The sequence below is a fragment of the Phalacrocorax carbo genome, chromosome 5 (assembly GCF_963921805.1).
Source record: "Phalacrocorax carbo chromosome 5, bPhaCar2.1, whole genome shotgun sequence".
Classification (NCBI taxonomy): Eukaryota; Metazoa; Chordata; class Aves; order Suliformes; family Phalacrocoracidae; genus Phalacrocorax; species Phalacrocorax carbo.
In genome coordinates, this window is record NC_087517.1 from 53,683,413 (window position 1) to 53,708,950 (window position 25,538).

Sequence of the window (25,538 nt, forward strand, 5' to 3'; positions counted from 1 at the left end):
GAGAACAGCTCCTGCAAATGGAGAAAAACAGGGGCTACACAGCGCCAGATGCAGACAATTCTCCTCACCACGGTGGCTGCTGTTGTTGTTGTTTCTGCTTTTAAAACAATATGCAAGGAACCATCCAATATCCTAGGGCTTTTGTTTATCTAGATTTTTACGAGGAAAAAAAAAGTTAGAGGAGAAAAAGAAATGAGAGGGGAAACACAAGCATTCCTTCCAACCAGAAAGTCATGAGTTTTGATTCAGTCTAATTGCACAAGTGATATTTTTATAACCTCTGTGAAGTCGCCTTGCTTTCTTGGTGTGTCTCCATTGTTTATGTGAGAGTGGCCAGGTAGCCAAGGCAAAGTAACGTTGGGAGAAAAATTCCCTTGGCCTTGGAATATGCTGCACTCTCTTTTTGGCTTCATAAACAAGCCTGTTTTCCTGGTTTCAGACTTCTCTTAGGTTCTTTTGTTGCCTCTTCCTCTAAACCAGGGTTACTCATATTCTGCCCAGCCCTGGGCCATGTTGGCAGCTTCATAGCATCCCTTAAATATGCACAAAATAGTACATAATGGGGCCAGATCTCCAGTAAATAAAATCACTGCTGCTCTCCCTGGTCCCCTTCTGTTTGCAGCGACAAAACACAGCCCATGTGGGCCCCTCCACTGGCTGGTAGGAGCAGCCCCTGCCCAGCCGTGGTTTACCCCAGTGTGTGTACATGGACTCCGTGTGTGGGGAGGCTGCAGGGTGGAGGGGAGGTGTGACAATGGTGAAAGCCAAACGCTGTGCTCTATGGTGGCATACCTTTCTGAGCAACATGTATGTAATCAAAAGGTGGGAGTCCAGCTTCTGCTCTATCCAACCTGAGCATGCATTGCTTGCTCAGAGATTACTCCTAGCAAATAGCCCAGCTGTCAGCTGCACACCATTGACTCTTTTGGAGATCTGCTTTCACTTTTTTAAAGATTGAGGTTTTCTAAAACAGTTGTCTGTGCTTGGAGTCAGTATTTGGAGATCCAGAACTAGTCAGGCCTGAGCAATGGCACAGTAGGGGCCTAGAGAAGGCACAGTGAGAAGCAAGGAAGTGAAGAAGCAGCAGCTTGGGCTCATGGATAGACCTGATGGAATAAGGTGGATGGAGCTGCTGAGTTGTCATGTATTCTGAACAGAGGAAATAAGCTTGGTTTGCTTTGACTGGTCTTGATTGCTAGTGGGTTTTGTGGTGTTTGCCAGTAGAAAAAATGGTGCTTGCAATGGCTGTGAGTTGGTTCTAACTCTTTGGCATCGGTTTTTTACCTTCTCAGGGGTACAGGTGACTTTGTGGTGTGGGGATTCAGTTGGCTGGAGCTGCATTTAGTCACCACAAGGCAGTGTTACGCTGCGGATGTGCCAGGAAGTTCTGGGAACCTGGTATGGGGGGTGTTAGGAGCTGGAAGGAAGATGTTCACCCCTGCAAACAGCCAGCATTTATCCCACAGACTGGCTGCTGCTAGTATGACAGTAGAGATGTTTGTCAGTGATTGGCTGATACTGAAGTTTGGACAGGGTGGGCAAAATCTTATCCTTTGTGGAGAAGGTCCGTGTGATCATTTTGAGCTCTTCCTATTTGAGATGAACAGTATCCTAGTTCACATGGTAGCAAGATGAGTCTTTTCTACAGGGACTGCCATTAGGAGGTGGGGAAAGAGAACACCTGCTTCAGGATTTCTGGGTTGTTATGTGCCTATGTCCCCTATGCCCATCTGCTCAGGAATGTGGAAGTGTTTGTAGCAGGAAAAGTCCATGGTGTGCCTCTTCTGTGAAGAGTAATGTTGCTCTTTAAAGGAAGGGGGTGCCCAATTCACCGGTCAGTTATATGGTATTAGAAAGGAAGATCCTTCTTTAGCTTCAGCTGGCAGTCAAAGTACTCTGCAATCTAATGCAACTGGTATACCCTGTGCAGTCTTACATGAGCATATGCACTTCTCACTCTGGTTGCACACTGGCCTCCCTGCAGTTATCACAGGCGATGGCTGGGCTTCATGTATCTTGCCTTGTGCTCTGGTTAATCTGGAGTACTAATCCTTTTGGACTCACTTTGTGCTATATTGACTCAGCCAAAATCCTGAAGCAGTAATTTCCCCAGGTTTGTCAGCACAGATCTTGAGGCTCACCCCTGTGCCTTGAATGCTCTCCCAGACTTTGCAGTTAGCCCCTTGGGTACACTGCCTTTCTAGGGTGATAAAGTGCAGCTTGGGTTCTTGGTGCTAGGACCCACCTGCAGTATGATTATGTCCCCTCTCTGCTGCTCCATCTACCTTTGCCTTTGCAGGCAGAAAGGCTTTGAAGAAGAAAGACTTCAAAAACTGGCCTTGATTTTGATTGCTCAGTTACTAATAATATGCCAGTACTAATTGCAGATGCTGTTTGCCTCATGCTTGTTGCTCTTGAGATATTGCCTGTTGCCTTGTTAAAAAAGACCTGACTCAGAGATCCATTACTCCTTGTTTAGTCCCATCCTCAAGTATTTGAGCACCATGTCTAGCGGTGTGCTGCTTGGACCTCCCTGTTGCTATAACTGTCATGCTGCTGAGAGATTTGGAGAGTCTGGAGGCAAAATGGACTGTTTCTGTGCATGGGTCTGCATGGTTCCTTTGATAGCACTACTTGGTTGCTCTGATAGCATTATGGTACACCAACTCCACAACAAGCCTCTCTGCCCCTTCTATCCCTTGTGAGAAATGAAGTTGAGGTCTCAGCTGGTGAGTGATTAGCAGTGGTCTCTTATAAGCAGGCTGTCAGCTCCAGTTGAACACTTGTGAGCTCTTCCCACATCTACTGATGTCACTCTGTTTTTTGTGATGGGCTGTCATCCATGCATTTCATGTTTGGAACAAGCGGTACTAACTCTCCTCTTGGGTGGTGGTTTGGATGATGTGGAAATAAGTGGATGTTCTCCAAGCGTAATTTTGTCAGGGGACTGCCTGAGGAATGACTCGAAGCTTATAGTAGAGGTATGGGGTGCAGTGAAGGGTGGGCTCATGAAAGAAAGACAAAGGAGAGAAGAGAAAATGGATTGGTAAAGCTTCAAAGATGGTGCTTGGGTTCCTGGGCTCAGAAGTGAGACGAGGGCATGTGTGAAGGAAGGCAAAGACTGACTTAGGAACATGGGAGAAAGGAAGCTGTTATGCCTGGGAGAGGGAGTGCTCACCTTGAGGAGTCCACGAATAGGAAGACTCAAGACAGGCCATGGTGGTAAGATGGTATGAGTCAGGGGCGAGGACAGCCAAATTCAGCACCGCTTTTAAGCAGAGGAAACTCCGCTCACATCTTATAGCTTCAGGCAAGTACCAGCAAAAACATCTGGGCTGGATCTTGAGCAGTGTAAATCTGCTTGGGGCCATTGACTTCAGCAGTACCACAGCGATTTCTGTACGTGAAAGGTTTGGCCCTCTGCTTGCTTTCCTTTCTTCAGTCCTGCCTGCTTTTGGGGTCCCGGGGAGCTCTCCAGCTGAATTGTGGGGGTCGATACAGAGTTTTTCCTGGTAAATGAGAAAAACACTGTCCTTCCATGCCGCTTCATCTGCCTGGGATTTCCGACTGACTAATTCCATCTGGCAGGCTGACCATGCTTCAAAGACTGCAGATCCTGAGACTTTTAACTTACAAACAAAACCATGCATTAAAAAAAAAAGAAGAGACCAAAAAAAAAAAAAAAAAGACAGCTTTCCCCAGGGATAGTCTCTGTGAAATCCAAAACAAGGTCTCAGTGCCTGCCCTGGTGCTGCGGCTGACGCCAGTGTTTTTTCTGTCCCTTTTAAAACTGAGCTGGAGTGTTCCCGACTCCTCTGTTCAACACCTCCGGCTCCCTTATTCCCCTTGGTGAGTGGGGTGGGGGGTGGGGGGAGGAGGCTGGAAGGGAAACGCCAGAGCAGAGGAGGAAAGAAATGCCTGGTATTGATCCACTAAGGCTGGCTAGACTGCAAGAAATTCCGGTTCGTGAAAAATGTTGCGGTTTAGAGCATTTGTTTTCGTTCCACGGTGGGATGAAACCAAGACTTTCTGGAAGGGCAGGGGGGGAGGGAAGAGGAAGAAAAATTACCCTTTTTTTTTTTTTTTGGGTGGTTGTTGTTGAGGAGGGACAGCCTCCCTTGTGGTATGCATGCCCACGCTGCAGGGCTGGGAAGGCAGTCCTCTCCCAACAGCCTCTCAGGTGCAGCCTGTGCTCCTCTAGTATGGCAGGGCAGGGACTGGGATGAAGCCCCCATGGGAATGAGGGGAGACCTCCTTCTGCCTCCAGCTCATCATACGCTTTTGATGGAACAGAACCAAGGGGTGATCTTCAGGACAGTGACCTGCCCTGGGACACTCATGATGGAGCTTGGCAGCAAAACTCAGTGAGTGCCTGGCCTTTGTAACCATTCTGCCCTTGCTGAGTTTTTGTCCACTCAACTGGGTGAATTTCCCCAGTGTAGGTGTGAGGAGCCAGTTGCACACCTTCTGGGAGGCAAAGGGGGTCCCCTGACTTCAGCAATGTGATGTAGGGAGACCTCCCTGACCCAGAGATGATAAGAAGGGGAGTTTGGAACGATTACCAAAGGAAAAAAAAAAAAAGAGAGGCTTAAAGACATGTAAAATGAGTGTGTTGGCTTTTCCTACAGCCCCCTGGTTTTGGATAATGGTAATTCCTTTCAGGGAAGTGTAGGAGGAGGTGAAAACCAGAGCAGAGCTGGGACTGGAAGGCTTGAAGATGTCAAATAGTGGTACATAGACATAGCATGTGGCTCTTGTGCCTTCCAGGCAACTCCTACAGCATGGTGAAGAGAGATCTGGGCTTACATTTAGGTGAGCAAACAGTGTCTTTGAGCAAGGTAGTGGTGATCTAGCCCTTTTGCATCTCTTCCAAAGTCAGAGAACAAATTGGACAGCAGAACTGGGAAGGGGATGGTCTAGTGCTGCCCTGGAGTGTGCCATGAAGGCTGTGATCCAGAGGCACCCTCTTGCTGGGCAGGCATGGTGTCAGTCAGCTCCCAAATCCCACCACGTGTGCTTGCATGTGCCTCCCAGGCACGGCCTGTGAGAGCTTGCTCCACTCTCTGAAGAATCACCCTGGCATCCCGATGCCTGATTTCTACCCTATCCCCACACCCCCAAAAAATCATCATAAGCTGTGTCACCAGCTGACAAGATGGGGATGGCAAGTGATCCCGTGCTTGCAGCTGGCAGCCCTTGGGAGCTGCCTTGTCTGTTTTCCAGTAGGAAAAAAACCTTTTCTGGACGTCAGCAAGCAAACTACGCAGGGGAAAAGGGGGGGGGGGGGATGGGGGGAAGTGCCTGTGTGAGTCAGAGGACTCCTCCAGGGGGCTGTGGGATTGCAGGGAGAAGGGGAGAGGCAGAGGAGTATGGCTGCTATAGGCAGACCTACGTACTACCAAGCCACAGGCATGAGGTCTTGGAGCTCACAGGCCCAGGAGTACAATGGGACCTTCATCAGCTCTTTCCAAGGCAGGAGGGCTTGCACTAAAACCTGAAGTGTCTGGTATTTTGCTTGTCAAAGGCCACATCTTCCAAGGTGAATGCTTCAGAGTGGGTGGAGCTGAGGTTGCTAGGTGAAGGCTGCTAACAGAACAGGTTTATTCCTCCAAAAAGGATTTCTTAGCAATGGCTACATCCAAAGATTTTTCATTAGTTGCGAGCCTATCTTGTTGGTGGGTCCCTTCCTTCCTGGCACCTACTGCTTTCACCCAACTCAGCTCTCAGGACTGTTAGTCACACATCTGTTGCCCTTGCTCTGTTATTGTGAAGCAAAAGTATCTCAAGCCTGCTGTGAGCCAGCATCTAAGGATTTCCCAACATCTTCAGCTTCCCCTGTAGTGGTGTTGGGTGTCCCTTCTTATAGAGAAGGGCTTCTGACTGAACAAGACCTATTACGGTAGATGCTGTTGGGATAAGAAGGCTGGGAGCTGAGACTTGGCTGCCAGAGCAGCTTGTAGGCAGCTGCCATTGAAGATCAGGGCTGTCTTAGCTTGGTAAGGCATGTGTAAAGCTTTATGGTTTTGTCTGGTGGCATCCAGAAGTGCCCAGTATGTTGTGGGCTTCCCAGATTGTATATAGCTTATTCTCTTCTGTTTCCTACTGGTAACAAGAGACAGATACCCAGTGAAGACATGGATGAGACTCACTACCATGGCAGGGTATTTTACTGGGGTATCCCTGGCACCATTTACATGTAGCACCAAAGTGGGCTCTTTCTCGCTCTTTCACTTTTTTGCATTGATTCTAGTAGTAAGTTTCCCATGGCTTCACCTGGCTAGTGCCTGTGTTGCTGATGAGCCCAAGTGCTGCAAAGTAATGCTGAGTATCTGGTAAATCCATCCCCACTGAGGTACCTGAGGTTAAGGCTGGAACTCCTCTCCCAGTGAAGCTGAAGGCGGAGTGAGCCTGCAATGCTGCGTTTCCTTACCTATTTTACTGACTTAGCTCAGAAAGGAGTAGGGGAAATGTTGTTTCCTTGGTTTCACTATCTTTTAGTTTCATACAAGAAACAAAACTTGCTCTTTTCCCCATGCCGAAGTATGCAGATGTGCTGTGCACCTCTGCAGGCTGTGTTGGAAGGAGTCACTGTGATCTGTTTTAAACACTTGACAGCCCCCTCATTAATTGTCGGAAAGCCTGCCCGGTAATGCGGTGGAGTCCGGAGCCTGTAGAATGTTACTGTGAGTGATATGTATCTGTATATGCTGTAGTGCTGGAAGAACTGTTCAATCCTGTGAAGCTCTTGGCTTTGGAAAGTAGCTTTTCAGGCACATTTTTCCTTGTAACTGAATTCCAAGTTTGTTAGGGACTCTCCCTCCCCCTTCTCTCCCCCCCCTGCCCCGAAAGGGACAGTTGTTTAAAGGAAGCTGCAACTGTCTTCACACCACATTCTCCTCTCTGAAGAGAAATGGATGTTACATACAGTGCATTGAAGAACAATTGCAAATCAAGGCAAGGGAGAGTTGCCTCCCTGTATCCTACTGGAAGTATAGATGGGACTAGTACCTCCTGGGAAGTTATTCAACACTTCCTATCGTAAGACCATGTATTCAGTTGCTTATGACATTGCCAATCTGTAACTGTTCTCTCTGGCATTTTTGGTGCCACATGTGTGACTCAGGCTAGATTTTTCTTGGGATGGTGTCATCTGAAATGGTTTGGCCATTTCCAAGGACAAAATCAGGAGAAAGAATGATTTTTTTTCTTCCATGTTTGAAAAAAGACAAAAACCAAGATTTTGTGTGTGTGTGATTTCACTGAGGCACTTTTCTGATTTCCTCCTCCTGAATGAGAGTCTGAGATGTTGCTGAGGAACTGCAGGGAGCTGGAGCTCACCTCGTTTTAATGCTTGCTGTTTGTTAGGCGTTCGTTCCAGGTAATTCATCTGAGCTTAGCTTCCTTCATCCTCTCTGGAGAAAGGTGGGAGTGTTCAATCAGCCCATCTGAAAGTAGGTACCTAATAGAAGTGAAATGAATTGCATCCTGGAGGTTAATGACAGATAGAGTTTAGAAAAATGGTTTAAAGTAGACTCGTCATTTTTAGACAGATGAGGTCAACCCTCTGAGGTTGAAGAAGAGCCTGATGCTGTGTCTGTGAAAACCTGGTTGTTTTCAGCTGTGTTATATGGTTTGGAGAAAAGAAAAACAAAAAGATATCTCAGTTTGCTCATGGTGGTGAAAGTCTGGTAAATACTTTGATGATTCCACTTGAATAGTGCATCATTGTGGCACTTATCCCAAAAGCAAGAGGGTGTATTTCATCCATGAACCTTCCTAATGACTCTTATGGTACCATGATGCTAGGGAGGAGGTGAAAAAGCTGTCTGTCTCTCCTGTGATCTTGGTGGCTTTAGTTCTGCTGGTGTCTAGGAGGGCAGGGAGGAGGTACACAGCTAGACTTCAAATGCAGAGGGAATGCTGGGAGCTGAATGTGGTGGAGAAGGCAGCAAAGGGAGCAGATAAACCCAAGAAGCCTGGCACGGGAAGACAAAGAGGGAAGGGAGGACGGGCAGGAGGTCTGCAACTTGAAAGCCAGCAGGGAAGAGGAGGCTGATACCAGGAAAGGAACTGGAAGGATGGGAAGACAAAGTAAGACTGAGAGATGGGGAGACCACACGTGAGAAGGAAAAGAAACTGAGGCTGTTGATGGGGCAAGTAACGTCAGGGTGGTAAGCAGAGGTTTAAAATTCAAGAAAGACCAAGTCCAAGACAACAAGAAATTCAGTTGTGGAGGCAGCAGCACAGAAGGAGGCAGAACAAGGACAGGCTGTAGGAGACAGGCAGAAAAATTCAGATCTGGATGGGGACCAGGGAAGAATGATCTGGGGTGTCCTGTGGAAAAAACTGGCTGTGTCACAATGACCATGTTCAGGGGAGCCAGTTACTACTACTGAATAACCTGGATTTTGGCACTTCTAGCTACTGGCATATAACATCCTTTGTGGGTATAATACTGTATAGACTGAATGTATTTTTTCATCTGGATTTTTCTCTCTGCTCTATTTCTTGTGCTAACCTTTCCTTGGTGTTTTTCTCTACCACTTTTTCCAACTTTTCATGTGCAAACTTTGTGCTCAAGAAGGTTTATGCTGAACTCTCAAACATATGCTGTTGCAGTGGTTTGAAATACTGAGTGAAGTGTGTTCATCTTTCACTAGCTGGAGTAAAGATATGTAAGAAAACAGTTTCCAGGAAAAAAAAACATTTAAAGGCTGAGGAAGAACCTATCACCTGTTTACACAGTCATTCCTTTCCAACTGTCAGCCACTGTATTGGGTATCTGTATTATGCCTGGATCTTCGTGTAAGTTATAGTCCAGCAAACAGTTAAAATCAAGGGGGCTTCATCAGCAGAAGATCTGGCCCTGATTTTCCAGCTCAGTGAGACCAAGAACAGTCTGTTACAACATCCGAGGTACAGCCTGACTTTAAACACCTGCTTAAGTGCTTTTGTACTTTCAGTTGCTGGGAAAAAGCTGCTGGGATTCCTGGCTAGCAATCTGTAATTCACACCCTTGCATGGGGTCAGCAAAAATGGGCATCATGCTTCTCCTGGCCTTAGGGTCTACAACTTGATCTTGGTCTCTGTCTGGCAGTGTATTTCAAACCCCAGCCGATATTGCGTGTACTTCTTGGACAATCTTGCCTTTTTACGCACTTGCTGTTCCATGACCCTCTGGCAGAATTGCCTGCCTCCATTATTCATACTGACATGGTTCGTAACTCACAGAGCCAACCTGTGGCATCCAGCCTGCAAATTTCCCTAAGGCTGCAAAATAAAAAGAAATTATGCAAGCATAAGCACATGCGCACAAACACACTTTTCATGTGTTTTCTCATGCTGTATGTACATGCATATATTTATGCATGCTTGTCTGCACACATATATGCATTTTTTGAATACTTGTTTTGTGTCCTACTGGATGAAAACCCAAGAATGGAATTGTGTTGATAAACATAATGGAGCTTTTCAGAGCATTTTATTTGAAGCTGCAGCTTGCAGCTGCTTTCCAGTGTTAGGATAGTATAGGGAGAGAGAAAGGGAAGAAGGAAGGGAAGGGAAAACACAAAGCAAGAGCAAGAGGGAAGGGAAGGAAAGGGAAAAGGAAAGGGAAGGGGAAAGGGAACAGATTGGAGAGAAAAAAGCAGGAGCGGGAGGGGGGAAGGAAAGAAAAAGGGGGAAAGGAAGGAAAAGGAAAAGAAAAAGTGCAGATAGCAATGCTGCCAGAGTTTGTATACCTTAAAATCTGAGAGGTCCGGAAGTTCTTGACCTACATTCCCTGTTTGAGAAGCATAGTACAATAACACACCGTGGTTTGTTTAAAACATGGCAACTTGACTTGAATCTTATGTTTTGGAGAAAGATTTCGCAATGGATCTGAGGAAAGAAAGCGAAAAGATTTAGCTGTTCCCATTTACGATCTTCCCTCCCTCTGCCTTTTGGAATCAAACCCACTCACTTCTGAAATATTGTAACATTGCTGTTTTGTTGGAGCTAGACTTGAATTAAAACTTAAAAAAAAAAAAAAGAGATCCTCAAATCCACTGAGGCAGGATGCTAGTATTTCTAATAAAGTGGGTTTATAGACTGAATGGTTTGATATCTTTATATACAGGCTGGTGGAAGTACATGCTGCAGAGTGGTCTACAGGGGGACAGCCATCACATGGTGTTCTGACTTATTCAGATGGATCTTGATTTATCTTTTTTTTTTTTTCATTTTTTTAAGTTTCATTTTGAAGGGGCAGAGTCAAGTGCTCTGGTGCAGGGTCTGGTGCACTAATGGAATAAACAGTATTGTGGACATGTTGGCAAACTCTCAGTTTGACTTGGCTTTGCTGGTCTCCAAAGAGTTATATTATTGGTTATTTATGAGTATGCAGATGACCTTTGGGCAGCGGGGAAAATGTTTATGAATCTAAAAGGCTTTGCAAACTTTAGCACAAAAGCTTGTTTTGTCCAAAAAAATGTGAACTGCAAGTGACTTCTTCATCATTCAGCCTTGCTTGTTCTATTACTTTAAAAGCCTTTGGTCATTCAGTTGAGGTGTAGAATCAAACCATGTAGCACAGATGAACAGACACATGCCCTGAATAGCAAAAAGTGAAAATCCAAGTGGAAAGCATGTGAGTAACCCCAAGAGAGCAGCTGGTTTTGTTCAATGGGCTGATGAAGGCTGAGTTACTCAAAGAAGTCAAAGGGAGTTAGGTAGTGCTAACCCATTATGTTTGTGGACTTCCTCACCCACAGGGGTATACTTTTGAAAGTTGTAGATTCACTTGGGAAAAATTAGGACCAGTTTGTGAACAATTTGTAAGTGGAAGAAAAAAACAAGCTAGCAGTGGAATTTCCAATCAGTCTTACTGATAATGAATAACTTCTGTAGTTCTGCTTTCTGAAACAAACTTTGGGTTGTCCATTTCTTTATGTGACATTTCAGGAAATTGAAAATACATGGGGAAAAACCCTCTCATTCTCTTCTTTTTGAAAGTCATCAAAGTTATTCTTTTTTATCCTTAATTTTTCAGTGCTTTTTACAATTCTGTTGCTAACACCCCAGCATGATTTGAGTGCTGTTCCAAGTTCAGTATTTGCAGCCTGAAAAAGGACTCCCCAGAAGCAATTGGTGCATCCTACTTGCAAAAAGGCTTGTCCCTTTTAACCTGCTGTCTTAATGTTAAGTTGTGCTCTCTTTGCCCATTGTAGGCGAAGGCTGAAGTATGCCACACTGGGGATTTGTAATGTTTAGTGTGTTTCTCCCCCAGTGAAAGCCAAGAAATGCTGGCTACTTAGCTTCCTTGCACCTGGCTTCAGCTCTCAGAATAAATCAGAGCAGCCCAAAGCTTATTATAAATTACTCCTGGTTGCCAGTGACTCCTGCAGAGTCAGGCAAGGATCAAAGGGGAACACAAACAGCCCAGCCACAGCTTCTTTCCTTTTCTGCGGCTGATGCTAAGTTTAGGTATTACTGCAGTGGCTCTGTGCCCTGATGGTTTCTTTTTTTTGGGAGGATCCTCCACCTATGGAGTGAGACAGTGTTGCCCGGCTGCTTTGTGTTGTCCGGTTCTTGTTACAACACTCTGCCTCTAAATTTCTGAAGATCGACTACAAAGTTCAAGCAACGCTTAATACTGTTTAAGGCTCTCTGGTGCCCTGTTTGTGGCCTAGAGAGTTTAGCAGTGTTTCCCAGGGCAGAATGGATTTCATGCTCATTGAACCAGTGTAAGGCTGGACAATATCTGGAGCTGTCTGGTGTGATAGTACCAGGAGTGAGAGCAGAGTCCAGCCTGTTATCAGTGGTGCAATTACAATGTTGGGAGGAAATTAGGCACACCCAGGTACTAAAAGAATGAATGTGGCATACATAATCTTATCGTGCATGATGTGGCTTGAAATAGTGGAAGGAGAGAAACAGTTTTGGGTGAACATGTCAACTTTGTTGTTCTGATATATGTATGTGAGTGTTCCTTTTCAAAACCTTGTTCCAAATGCTTGTTCATTCTAGATGGCTGTGGCCATATGATTAGAGCAACCTGTGACCTGCTGTCAGAAAGATGCAAAATAATATATTGGGAAGTAAGCTAGCAATGAGGGTTGTCAGTTCTGGGGCAATCTTCCTGAATGTGGTGTTTTTTCTTCTCCAAAGGCTAAGCTCCTGAAGTCACAGGATTTATATGAGACCTGTAAGTTTGAGCTCAGGAAAAAATAAAAACCAAACCCCACCCTTATACATGCAGGGTTTGATGGCATAAATCTTAAAACCTCAGAAAAACAGATGGCAAAGAAAGGAAGGTCTGTCTTTTGGGGTTTTAAATAATAAAGGGCTGCTTTAAAACTGGTCTCTCAGTGTTTTGAACACATCTCATGATATTTGGATGTAAGGAGCTAGCGGCACCAACCAAGCACCTAGAAAATGCCTAGATTGCTCCCTAGAATACCCCTTGTTATAGGCAGTATAATAAAACCTGGGGTATGACTCTTACCCGTGTTTTGTAGCTAGATTAAAAAAGCTCTCGGAAGAGACTGCTTCCTGTTATGTTCAGTCATGCTTTCCATGAGGGAGTCTTGCCATGGAGCTATTCAAGCATTGGTATAACTTATTTTCCCTCTCTTTTCCCTCTCTTTTAACGAACCATCCACTGGCTTCAAGCTCTAAGAACCAGAGCAAAGAAAATCAAACTGGGAGATGAAAGAGAGGGAAGACCCTGTATTTCCACCTGCTTACAGAAAAGGTGGAAGGGAAAAATGCCCTTTTCAGCCTGTTGTGTGGCTTGTCCCACAGGAGAAGAGGTAGCTTGCTGGATAGAGGGCTTGGAGATATGCTGACTGCTAAGATATGCTTGCTGCTGTGGAGGGGGAAGGAGTTGGAGAAGAGAATCCTGAAAGAATGGGAGGGAAGGGAGTGTTGGCTTTCTCAGGCTGCTCGGGATACCCACAGCCTCTGCGGTTGGGCTGCCCCGACCTTCCTCCCTTAGCCTCCAGCTGGCCATAGCTGGGCTGTGCCCACCAGGGGGCTGAGGTCCAGGGCAGAAGAGTGGATCAGAGCAAACTTCCTCATGCATATTTATTTTATGTTGGTTTTGGTGATGCCTAGTGCTGCCGTTATCTTGCATGCAAGCCACTGCCCCTTCTAGTTATTGTCCCCACCTCCATGTGACGGATAGCTACTTTTCTGCTGGTGGTATTCGAGGGACAAGGAGCTGCAGGCTGCCCTGATCAAGAGGACATGGCTCCAGTGAGTTTGTTCCTGTGCCGTTCAGCTGATGTTTGCTCCTGGAGCACCTCTGCTGCATCACTGGAAGCACCTCTAGCCCCATTAGTGACCATAGAGAACAAACTGCTGTGGGCTGGCAGTGGCACTTGGGATCACGCATGGCTCATAGGCCTTGCCTTTCCCTCTGCCTGGCTGGGACAGGAGCACCCATTGTCCTGCCAAGTTTTCCTGCTGCTTGCTGCCACCTACATGGGTGTTCCTTGCAAGGGAGGTCTCATGCCACTTTGTTGTCTTGCTCCACGTTCATGTGTCATAGTGTTACGAATAATTTAGAGGCAGTTCTCCGTGTCGTTGATTCACTGCCATGCATTGCAGAGGCATCAGGTCTGGATTCAGTAGGATTAATTCCTCTCTTCTCCTCCCTGGCAGATGCTGCTGAATGATTTTCAGAAGTTATAACCTAGGCTGTAAACTTGTATCATGGTAGAAATGTCTATTGTCAAGGCTTTAACTCTCTCCCTCTGGCTCTGTGAAAGCTTTTCCGCTGGTAGTTACTCAGGAGAGCCCCGAAGGAAACCATCCCTCACTTTCCTTTCAGCCCCTTGGTAATTCTTTGTATAATAAATGCGTCAAATAGCTGGTGTCTGAGAAACATGACATTTTAAGTGCTTAACTTAACTAAGCATGCTTTCAATGATGGTCATGCTGCACCATTTGGGGTGCTGTTCTAATACTGGGGTGACTGCCAGGTGTCACACGTATGCCAGTGAGGTTACCTCTGCTTGGTGTTGACCTGTGTATTTGTTCAGGCAAAGACCGTTCAAACTTTAGAGTCTGAAATTAAAACCACTGGCATCCATGGAGAGATTTCACAGACCAGGCGGTGTCAGGACTTTGGATTTGCATGGGCAGGTAGCTCTGCAAGTCTGCCCTTCCAGATCACCTTGCATGCAGCACTAAAACCTGGGAGGAGAGAGTTTTCTTCCACAGCAGCTTGAAATTCATATACAGCAGCTGAGAAAGTGATCTGTCTTGTTTACAGGCAAGCAAGGGATTTGTGTATGCATGCATCTGACTGACTGCTGGCAAATGTGAGTGCTTGGTGGGTCCATCTTTGTGCAACATGCTTTTCAGGCATAATTCTGCTTTTTATTAGAGCAAACTGGCAGCGAAGGAAATGGGGAAGGTGTGTTATGTGTTACTGGGGCAAGGGAAGGGGACTGGTGGTAATTCCTTCTTTAATCAAAACCAGCTTTGGAATAGACAGAGAAGACCTTGATAAACCTTTCTTTCCTGCAGAGGACTCTGTACAGCCCTCCTCTTGGATCCAACCCCAGGTTTTGTCACAACTGAGTTTTGGAGGCTGTTTCCCCCCATCTGCCAGGTAGCTAGCCTTGTTCTCCACTATGGGGAGAAATGCTGAGGAAAATTTTATCTAGCCCAACCTTTGCTATTTGAACCTCAGAGCTTGGGGTTTGTTATTCTAGTATTTCTCAGGGCAGTTTTCTGCTTTTGAAATTTTTGGAGAATTGCAAGCCAGGTATCTTCAGGCAAATGCTTTGTGAGCTTTCTGCATGGGCTCCCATCACTATCCTCAATGCTTAGATCCTTATGACCAGAAGCAATCATGAAAATAATTTAGTCTGACATAGTACAGCACTGACCACAGAGTGAGGCAGTTTCATATCAGGGTCAACCAGTCTTCCCTCTGTTCCTACATTCATCCTGGGCATCTGTACAGCTGGGCCAGACAGAAGGCTTTTTAAACATCACGGTTTGGGATCCTGGGGGAAGGATGCTATGCTGGTAAGTAAATTGAGATGGGAGACGTGGCTGGGTAAATTCCTGCTGCAGAGGGGTTGAGATAAATCTGGGGATGCCAGGCACCCCTCTGCTAAGTGTTAGTATGGAGAGGTCTTTTGGCAAGGCTGGCTTCTGCTAGGGCTGCATCTCCCTGCATCTGCAGGCTCATTTCTTAACCGGCTCCCAAAGCCTCTCCCTTTTAATTTCTCTTCACTTCCCAGGAATTTTTATTCCTCTCCTCCCTGGGAGCCCAGTATAGCTTAGGAACTGGTGTAACAACTGTGAATCTTGCCTGAGCGCAGGCAAGCAGTAGCCAGAGCAGGCAGGTGAGCTGCAGAAAGTGGGATAGAGTTGTCTAGTCTGGGATGCTATTAGTGGAGGCGAGCAGCAACCTGAGAGCATGCTCAGGGGCTGAGGGAGGGGAAACGTCTGTTTTAAGACAGAGCAGCTAGAGGGAATGGGTGGGACTGATTCCCCCTCTGCCTCCCCCCTCACTAAGGAGAAAAGTAGAAACAAGAGTGGGCCCTTTGTCACCTGTCCACCACTCCCTAGGGTTACCCCATGTCTGAAGTGGAGGATTAGGACCTGGGAGGAAGGGAACTAGCTCTTTTTCAGGAGGGTAGAGTGAGAAGGAGGAATTTTGTTTTTTCCTGTGAGGGAGCTGAAGACAAAAGGGTCTCTGAAGAAAGCTGTTGGTGGAGAGGGGAAAAAGGGGAGAAAACTGATGGCGAGCTCCCATCCAGCTGCCATGGAGCGATCTGTCTTGCTTTTTTCTAATTTACTTCAGTGGGAAATCAGGGTTAACAGCCCACACAGGGACAGCGCAGAAGGGGACAGCCCATTCGATGGAGTGGAGACACTCATCCAAAACTGACAGCTGCCTAAAAGGCACTGTAGGAAGCCTGTTCAGTAAAGACAGCTGGATAGAGAGAAGCAAAATCAAGCAGGAAAGGGACAGTGTGGCTGGAGCTTGGGAGGGGACAAGTCGGAAAAGTTGTGAGCTAATCCCAGCTCCACCACTGGCTGCCTGTGGGATATTGGGTAAGTCACCTGTGTGCCTTCCTAGTCTGTTCTCACTTGCCTGTCCAGAGAGCAAATCCGGCTGTCAGTTTTGTTGAGTGACTGGGTGTAGCAAAGTGTTTTGTTTGGTCTTCTCTGCACAGTGGTCCTTTAGCACTGCCTCTGCAAATGCTCGCCGGCACTGGGGCTTTTGGCACCACCACAATACAGACAGCAACAATGGTATCTTCCTGCCCAACATTGCATAAATGCAAGCTTCTAGGGATGCTTGACCAGAGACCTCTGAGAGGAGAAAGGGCACAGTTAGCGTGGATCTTGAAACAAAGTTTGTGCCCTGAGATTCAGGGTCACTCAGGGGCTAATTAGTTACAATTGGCAAGGGGTTTGTGTTCATTGTAGTACAGTTTCACCTGCTTCTGCATCTGAGCTCCATCTACATGAACAGATTAAATGCAAGTTCTGGCCCCTTTCTTAAATGCAGGCTCGCTTTGTGCCAAAGCTGCAGCTGTGAGAGGGAAGCATATGAGCATGGGGTACCACGAAGTTGGCTGGAGCTGTGTACCTCTGGAGGCAGGGGAGCATCCTGGGGTGGACTAAGTCCACGTGTGCTCTTTTCTTACACTCTTTCCTTATGCTCTTTTCTCCATTTCTGTTGTTGGTCACCATGGGAGCTGGATATGGAGGTAGATGAACCTTTGCTCTGAGCCGGTGTGGCTGTCCTTGTGTTGTTACCATATTGATGCAATTATAAAAGCCCTGAGGTGTGGCTGTCCTTGTGTTGTTACCATATTGATGCAATTATAAAAGCCCTGGGCATCTTGGACCATCTATGGCCCAATTCTCTCAAAGTGAGCTTGCGTCCACTGAACCACAAAAGGGTTCTGGCAGTCTCACATGGAAGTGTGCATTTTCATATCGAAACTTGAACCCAGCTGTGTAATGCACAACTCACTTTCCGAGAGCGCCGCTAGCCCTACCAATGGGCACACACACGATGTCCCCGCCTAGCTGGGTCACTGAGCTGAACTGGCCACCCATGTCCAGTTCAAAGGGACTTTGCAGGCCCATCTTCCCCGCACTGAGCTTGCAGAGTCCATGCTGACCTTCCCAAGAGTGCTCTGTGTATGTGTGGCTCTCCAGCTGCCCAGGGAGAATTTGGAAGAGGATAATTTTGGGAATGAAGTCCCATGACTGCAAAGGGTTTGCTGCCCCCCTATGGATTTGTCCGGCGCGGCTTGGGCCAGGGCACCAGGGTGGAGGAGGTGGTGGCTGTTGGAGCCAGCTCCACTGTCCTGCTATGTCCTCCTCGTTCAGGCTCTCCCTGTGCCCTTATGCAGCTGATAAGTTGTAGTCTGGGCTCCCGTTCAATTGATTGCATAAATGTAGCAGAACAATAAGGTTTCCCCAAAGCAGCTCCATCTGTACAGGGCACTTGTTCCTCAGGACTCCCTTGGTTGTGCTGTGCTTTGCTGGAGTTTGTGCCAAACCCAATACCCGCAGTTGAAAAATAACATTTGGGTGTGACAGCTCCATTATTTACCTAGGAGCCAACATTGTCTGGTAGGCAGAGCCAAATGGCTGGAAGTCTGGGGTGAGACATTCCCTTCTCATCTACCACTGTGTTGTATGTTGCCTCCTGCTGCCTCAGTTTCCCTGCTGGTGAATCAGGAGTAATGAAAAACAGGTCATGATAACTTCTGCAAGGCTTAGTTACTTTAAGGATCTTGGTCAGGACTTTCCTTCAGAATCAATGAGCAATATAATGCTAAGGCAGACTGAAGAGTTGTACCTCTTTGTTGGTGACCAAACTTTGAAAGAAGCTATTGACACCAAAAGATATAGTAAAGGACATCCTGGAAGACCTATGATAGTGGCATTGATATGTTGCTGGCTCACCCTTTACCCCTAGAAAAAAATCATTGGTCACTCCATTCCCCTTAATTTTCAACACTGCTGGATCTGTCTGTGCTTTTCATTTCAGTGACAGCTCAGTGCCAGGCATCTTTTCTTTCTGAGTCTGTATGTTAATGATGTCTTAACCTATGCAAACAACTCTAACATGTATGGAGAGTCACCGTGTATAGCTGGTTGTTTGGTTTGTGGAATTTTTTTATTTTTTAAAGAAGTCAAACCTTAGGGATTTTCTTCAGTGACTGAGAATCCTCATTCAAATAAAACTGCCCATCATGGACAAATGTGGGCTAGGAGGCATGAAGTTTGTGACAGCCTCAGCTGGGACAGCACAAGCTTCAGGAGACCTGAAAAAGGTGACATCAAAATGCTTTGACCTCTGACTGAAATTGGGAACACCACAGTGTGATGGAGCACTGTCCTGGCTTAAAAGTAACTGCCTCCAAAGCCTTCCTTTCCTCTCCACAGTCCCCTTAATGGAATGATCTAATAGCATGGGCAAAGACTGTCTGATAGACCCTCAAGTAACGCAACTGATAGAGTGGAGGTTATGTATTTCTTTGCTCCTTTATGATGTACAAAGAAATGACCTGAAAATTGGTTTTTCAAACTATCTGGAGGGGATCATCTTTTTGCTGTCTGTTTGAGCCACATAAAGCACAACAGGGGTCAAATTCCCAGATGATGTGCCTGGGCAACCAAGGAAAACAGGTATCAGGAATCTGAGCTTGCTGGAGGATTTCTTGGGGTTCTCTCATGTGTACTGGTAATGTCTTCCCACCATAAGCCGAAGGCATAGGGATATTGCATTTTAATAAATGCCAAGTTTCCTGTCAGCTGTTCATTAAACCCTGGAGTGCCATGAACTTTTTTGAAGAAGACTAGATTCTTGGGTGCTGTGAATCCATGTGGTTCCACTGACTGTATTGTAGCTAAGCTAGATTTCTGCCAGCTGGGAAGCCAGCCTGAAAAGCTTAAAGTAGCCTGCCTAGAATTCGCTCCCAACTCCTCCCATCTTGTGATGACAGGTTTCCACTCCCATTTCCATTCTGCAGATGGCCAACTCCTGGGCCAGACAAAGCTGGAATTTCTAGGATAACTCAGATCAGACCTTGACTTGGAGCCAAACTCTCCAGATGTTTGGGGCTTCGGTTTGGGCCATCCAGCTACAGATCCACCTACTGAATCTGGAGCAAGCAGCAATGTTTGAAGTGGTTTCCCATCAGACGCCTGATGGGCATCTAGTAAGAGATAAGACCACCCTGCCTTGTCCATTTACTCTACAGTTGCAGAGCTGGGCAGGTCCCTGACACAGGACAAAGGATTCTTGATGGAGTAATTTTTCTTTCTTTTTCTTTTTTGATTCTCCCCACCCCCTTCCCCAACCCTTTGTTTTTCTTCTTATGGAGGCAGAGAAGAAAAAAAGAAGAAATTCCAGAGTAAGCAGGAGACAGAGAGTAAAATTAGCTGAGGACCTTTCAAACAAATGTGTGGCTTATATTTAGGAGAGCTTGTTTTTGTTTACTCTTTGTTTTGAATTTCCACTCTTTGCCCTCAGATTAAGCTCCAGGAGAGGGGGAGTCTGGAAGGAGGCCTCAGATATGTGTGCAGCTCTTAAATGCTGTGAAAGGAACCCTGATGAAAGGTTAAGGCAGTGGCATGGATGACACCCAACAAGAGGTATGTGCAGCACTTTTGATGGCCTTTTGCTGTAGAATCCTTGTTTCCAGAGAGTTTAACCCTCCTTTTGATGGCTAGGAAAGGCAGTCACAAGGGGAAGGCTAATCTCTGTTAACCTCTTCAGCGCTGTATTTCCCACAATGATGGCTGTCACCTGTATCACAGGAGAGCCTAAAGGCTGAGACCAAGTAGTCTGTACCTATCTGTATGTCATATGAGAGGATTCCTTCTTGTCTAGCAGACATGACAGAAGCACAAGACACACAAAGTACAAGAGGTCACTCACTTCTCTTAAGTCTGGATGATTTCTAAGCAATGAATCAATAAACTTTTAGCACACTAATGATCGCATTGGAGCTGGCTGCATGTGTAAAATTAAGCATAAGCTTAATAAATGCTTAGTAAGTGCTTTGCTAGGCTGAGTGAAGAATTCTGATGTCTTAAGGCATAAGCCAACTCTGAGAAGAGTTAAGAATTAGCAGCCTGAGTGGGTAAAATTTCTTATTGACTACAACAACAGAGAATTTTTGCATCCTTTTGGTTTATAGACTGCTTAGTTTCTGGTCCTGGTGTCTGCTGAAACCAGGTTCCTCGTGTAGATCGCTCCCTGGTTTGAAGCCATGTGGTTGTTCCAACGTTCTCTGTCCTGTAAACATCTCCTAGAACGTGGCACACTGCTTCATCTGTCTCTCGTTAAGTGGAGAATGTGATTATTATTATGCACAGAGTTGTCAAACCAATCTGGTGTCTCCAGACTTCACCAAGGATCAGGCAGTTTTACCAAGATGCTGTCTTCTTCTTGACAGCTGACACAGAGAAAACTAAGAAATGTTTTAAAAAATATATATATACTGTGCACAAGCAACAGTGCCAAAATGCAGGCGGAGTGCATGTCAGGGAATTATTTACAGTGGCTGAAGTTTGAAATCTATTGAGGCTGAAGTTAAAATATCAGCTGGGATCCCAGCCCAAGCCTGGTCACAAACGGAACATGTCAAAAAGTGCTCAGGAAATGAGCAGAGGCCCTGCTGAGCAAAGCCAGCTCTTCTGTGGCTGCTCCTTCCCGCCCAGAGCTCCAGCAGAGAAAGAAAAACCTTGCTAAGAGAATGAGAGCAGCTGAAGGGAACAAGTATGATTGCAGTGCAATGTCCTGTGGAGAACCGGGGAGCTGCTAGGCAAGTGCACTTCGGGCAGCAATGCCCTGGGGAGCTGAGAGTCCTTGTAGCAGATGCAGGGGAGGAAATTTGCGGCAGACCTAATGTCTATCTCACAGTTATTGTGGGTATTAACAGGACCAGAGTGTGTTAAAATATCAGGCTAATTTTGCAGCTGGTGTGAATTGGTGTTTCCTCACTGATTGTAATAGTTCCATGGTGGGAGAGACTGGATGAGGACCTAGTTTGTTGGAAGGAGCCTGTAGAGCACCTTAGACCAGGTGGGACCCCCTGAGCACAGACAGCACAGAAACAGGGCTGAGAAGCGTGGGCCATCTCAGTGGTCGTGCCTTTGGCACAGCAGACAGCGAGTGACGTTAGAAGTAGTTTTACAAAGGTAGGGAATAGGTGTACACTGGTGGCTTATCTCACATGGGTTTCATCACCAAACCTAGGCAGGAGATTCTATAACTATGCCTTGTGTAAGAGCATGAAGCAAAGGGAGTATGAGGGGAAATGAGGGTTCCATTTGAGGGACCCCTGCCCATTGTTAAAGTCCCACAAATACACACACAGACTTGTTGGTCCTCCCAGTACAGGCATGCTTCCCCTTCCATTCCTCAGCTCTTTGGTGTGTCTCCCGGGACAGGCAACAGCAGCACCATGTGTTCGTCTGCTGCTGCTGCCTAGGCTTCTGGTGTCATCCTCCCTACAGGTGGATCCACCTTTCCTTGAGAGAAAGGTGGAGATTGATACAGACCATGGACAGGCACTTGTTCCTCATGGTGGAAAGAAGAGTGGGACCTGTCTGTCTTCTGTTATCACAGCACGTCTATTTTTGGAGCTTTCCCTCTGAAGTGTTAGGAGTAAAGTGCCCTTCATGCACAGCTGCTTGAGCTCACCTCCTGCTGGGTCTGGGTAAGTTCCTTTGGGACTAGGCACGACCAAGGGAGGGACTCTCTCCATTTGCTAGTCCACTTTGTTACCCAGCACCTGTACAATATCTTTAACTGACCTGAGTAAAAAGCAGGATGTGATCACTTCATCTCACGGCCTTAATGGTGAATGCTGATGCCTTTCTATGTGCTACTGTCCTAGATCAAAGCTGGATACAAGTAGCAAAATCTCTGAACTGTACCGTAGCTCCTCTGATCCATCCAGTGGCTTTTTTTCCATTGTCCTCACCTAGAGTTGAGAATAATCACTGTGCAGGAGAACCACCCCTGGGGATCCCTCCCCATCCATATGCACAGCACCCTACCGGGAGTGCTAGGAAGGAGGCCATGGAGAGCAATGCTGTGTGATCTGGTGTGGAGCACCGCAAGCTAAATGAAGCATTTCTCCTCCCCAGGGAACACTCACATGCTCTGAACAGCAGCAGTACAGAGTGAGGATAACCCCAGCGTGGGCAGGGGGCTGACTCATCTCTCCAGAAGAGGCAACACTGTTTATTAATCACTGCTCCTTTGAAGTGGAAAAATGGAGAAAACCTCTCATGGCCAACGTTGTGATTAACCATCTAATTGTTCTGCTGGTATGTTTCCTTAAGGGGTTTCCTTTGCTTTGTGTACATTAAGAAATAGTTTCTCATCCTATCATTGTTGCACCCACATGATAGTCATTAGCAGTGTACCAGACAGACCCATTGTATATGCCTTGTCCTGATGCTTTTTTTTTTTAACCCTGGGTCCATCACTGTTAAAGTGACTTCAGTGTTGAAGGGAGAATGACAGTTCTTCAGGGTAAAGTCCTCTGTTTGTTCCCAAAACACGCAGTGAGTCTCTTCATGTCCCTGCCAACAGATCCTTCAGTCATATTTCCATCATGGGAGATGGTGCCACAAGTGATGGAGAGTGCCTCAACATCCTTTTTTGGGAGAAGGCCTACCAGGCTGGGCTGAAAGTGCTGGCTGGGTTCTCAGCCCTGACTGAATTGCAGAATCACAGCCTCTCCCATCAACTCTGAGCAGGCACATCCCAGATATGGCTGATGTGGAGCACAGGATTTTGGAGGGAGCTGGCACACCTAGTCCTAACTGTGGGAATGTCTCCTTTTCAGTGCACACAGGTTTACACAAGGGCTTAAACTTTGTTGATGCTCTATGTCTCCTACTCTTTCTCGTCTTTGCTTGAAATATTAGACTGGACTTAAGTCTTGGGGCTTGGCAGAGGATATATGGGTGAGGTTTAGTTTGACCTGTAGCATGAGTAAGAAAGAAGATCACTTTGTCTTTGCCTGCCTTGACAGCTATGTGTCTGTGAATATGGGAAAGCAGGAGAAGTGCATCTTGGTGAGCAAAACATGAAAGAAAATGGTATCAGTGCAGGACAACTAGTTCTGGAAATTCTTGTCTAATCATTCATTCCAGGCCAGGTGCAGCTAAATGTTCCATTTCAAGGACAGATCCTGTACAAATACATTTCAGTAACATTTCAGCACATTTTTTTTTACTGTCTCCAACAAACCAAAAGGAAGTTTTGAAATTATAAGTAGCTCAAAGCCAGAGAAGATTGTTCAGTCTCACTGACATTGCTGTTCCTGTCTGTGCCACAGTGCATAAGGTACACATGCAAAATTACACATACAATGCAAAAGTACACATTTCCTTAACCCTTCTCCCGTGGAAGTCCATGCAAGTGTTAGTGTGTTTGTCACCACACCCCAGAACACCTTAGATGTTCCCCTACATTGTGCACAATGCAGTAGTTTCAATTTGGAAAGGTGTTTTCATGCACTGGGCAACTGTGCCGTAACTGAGGTGTAGCGTGTGGCTCCTGCTCTCTTTGGTGCTGCAAAGCTGTGGACTGCAGCTAGAGGGGGTGAGCAGGCAGAAGATAGTTTTCAGCTAAAATTTCACATTTGAAACTTTTCGTCTTGCCTCTCTCTTTCCTTCTTCCCCCGATCTTTGTGGCACCTACCTTAATTGCAGACGTATCTGTCTCTACTAGACTTCTACATACACGTGCATTCCTAATATACATGCAGGTATACATGCTGTGTATATATATATATATTTGTGTGTGTGTGTATGCATGCACAGCATATCTGATGATTATCATTAGTTCCTGTGATTTGTGGTGAGACATAATGTGAGGTCTCAACTGGTGGCTGAGGTTGGAGTGCATGAAATGTTGTGCACACGTCATGAGTAAATGGCCCTTTCTTCAGAGATCTTGCAGTCCAAGTGTATGATTAGGAACAACAGATGGATACCACAAACAGACAGGCGGCGTGGGTGGGGGAGGAGCACAAAATACCACCGAGATAATTAAGATGAATGATTTATGACTCGAATGGGTAAGAAGGGGCCAAAACATGCTAGCTGAATATTCACTGGTGATGCTTCACAGGAGCCTCAGCAGAGGTGGACAACAGATATGTCATATTTTGGACTCGCTCATCATCCAGACTGCTAAATTTGTTCCCAGTCCATGTTTGTAGCAGTTCAGCTCTAACGTTACACTGTAGCTACACTGTAAGGATGGTGTAACTACAGTGTATTCTGTATGGAATGCAAACCCAACCACGCTGAAACACTAGTCCTTACAGGAATTTTGATCTCGTAGGATCTGATCCAACACCCACTGGAGTCAGTGAGCTCCTGACCCGTATGGGATTTGGGACAGTCCCAGAATGTTCAAGTGGGCTCCAAACTGGGCAAAACAATTGGGATATGTATTTAAAATTATAAGAAAAAATGCTTTGTATGAAATGCATTTAATATATTTCTGTTTGCATGTACACATTTTTACTGTGTGAAATCAGCCTGGTTTTATATCTGCTGCATCTATCTTAACATGTGGTGTATGTTACAGTAGACCGATCAGTTACATGATTAAAATACACAGTAAACAGATTCACAGCATGCTTAACACTAGCAGTGTCATGTTTTTGAAGTGATTTTTAACCCCAGTGTTTTGGGGTTTGTTTTTTTCTTGTTTGTTTTCCTTTGGGAGATTGTCCACTGGCTTCTTAAGTCAGCTCAGTTTGGCTCACAAAGCTCCTTCCATTATTTTTATGGTAGTTGAGTGGCTGGCTAGTCCTAGAGGTCATCCAGCTTTCTCCCCACTTGGACAGGTTGGATGTCGGTAGAAGAGGATCATGTGCAGCAGCTCCCCTTGGTGTGGATAAACACAAAACATCAGTGCCGCCAGGCTGGAAGGTTCCACCATCACAGCATTCACTTAGAAGTAAATGCAGGGGCAGGAAGGATGCAGAAGGTGCCAAGGAAAGATTTTGTGCTTCATCATGTAGTATTTGGTTCTGGCTCTGGTATCTGTAAAAGTTCTTGCAGATAGGTGGCCAGGTGGGATTTCAGATCATTCGACTCCACTCTGGAGAGGGTTGCATATGTACAACTTTGGACCGTTCCCCTGAGTGAGCTTAAATAATTACAAAGTCATTTCCAGTAAGTCCCTACCTCTAAGGCGAGGGTTGCTCTGACAACCAGTCTGAGTGGATCATCTGTGGGAACTAAACCTGGAGCCTCTGAATCTCCAAGGACAAGCCTTTATTGTTAGAGCTAGAAGCTGATATCCTTTCTTACATCAGTAGCAGCAGCCTCATTTGTGCATCCCTCTGCCACTCAGAAGGATGAAAGCTCCACCTGGGCAGTGTGAGTTACGCTGCAACAGAGGTCACAGTCCAGCCTGATGTTCACAGATGCTCTGTGTGTGCTCATTGTTTGGATTGCCAGTTGTATCTGAGGTGAAAACTCCATGTGTAAATGAGTACATGTCTTCAAAGGAGGTACTA

At 46.1% G+C, this 25,538-nt stretch overlaps 1 long non-coding RNA gene across 1 annotated transcript in view; it reads left to right on the forward strand.

The window, feature by feature from the left end:
* Positions 1 to 3,362: 3,362 nt before the first annotated feature.
* Positions 3,363 to 25,538, forward strand: part of LOC135313699 (uncharacterized) — a 66,316-nt gene continuing 44,140 nt past the window's right edge. The window contains exons 1-3 of the long non-coding RNA XR_010373237.1: positions 3,363 to 3,849; positions 19,508 to 19,629; positions 22,135 to 22,317. This is a non-coding gene — a long non-coding RNA (uncharacterized LOC135313699). The remainder of the gene's footprint in view (positions 3,850 to 19,507; positions 19,630 to 22,134; positions 22,318 to 25,538) is intronic.